The following is a 661-nucleotide window of genomic DNA, read 5'->3' as shown; positions in this document are numbered from 1 at the left end:
TGGGTATGCAGACCCGGGAGCCACTGCGGCCCCCTCATGATGCGCTCAGATTTTTTGTGGCCCCCACCTCGATCCCTGAAATAAATGATCCAATGCCTTATCATAATATATTTGACTCAAACAGACATGGAGAATAGACACTTTAATTTGAGTTTATTTATTTCTTCTTATACAACCGAGATGTGTTTGATGCTTTAATTTTTATTTACCTTCCCGTTACAACACATTTTACATGACTGTAGAATTTATATTACTAGTACACTTCAATTATAAGCATAAAAAAACATAAAGAATGTAAGACGCTTAAAATGTCTAAGAAAGGAATGTTATCTAACAACCTAAACTAATGCAGTACACAATACATCCAACAAACAGTGTGAAGACATTTGAATGCAGTTTGTAGTATTGTATCAGGAGTCTGTGTGGCCATACTGGAAGAGGAATGAAAGAAACATTCGAACTACTCACATCTGATGATGGATAGTTGGTTAAACAGCGTAGGGGGTAAACAGAGATATCTAGTTCCTGTTGCCTTAATGAACCGTGGTGTGCTTCACACTAGCTCACTCCCTATGACCACAGCTAAAAGAACAGAACGCATTCAGAACTACACTAACCACCATACATAGCCTATCAATCATTCAGAACTACACTAACCACC

The 661-nt window shown here is 38.1% G+C and overlaps 1 long non-coding RNA gene across 1 annotated transcript in view; it reads right to left on the bottom strand.

Moving 5' to 3' along the window:
- Positions 1 to 138: 138 nt before the first annotated feature.
- LOC139028807 (uncharacterized) overlaps positions 139 to 661 on the bottom strand; it is a 7,257-nt gene continuing 6,734 nt past the window's right edge. The window contains exon 3 of the long non-coding RNA XR_011481019.1: positions 139 to 652. This is a non-coding gene — a long non-coding RNA (uncharacterized lncRNA). The remainder of the gene's footprint in view (positions 653 to 661) is intronic.

The sequence above is a fragment of the Salvelinus sp. IW2-2015 genome, linkage group LG15 (genome assembly GCF_002910315.2).
Source record: "Salvelinus sp. IW2-2015 linkage group LG15, ASM291031v2, whole genome shotgun sequence".
NCBI classification, from domain to species: Eukaryota; Metazoa; Chordata; class Actinopteri; order Salmoniformes; family Salmonidae; genus Salvelinus; species Salvelinus sp. IW2-2015.
This window is presented reverse-complemented; position numbering and strand designations above follow the sequence as displayed.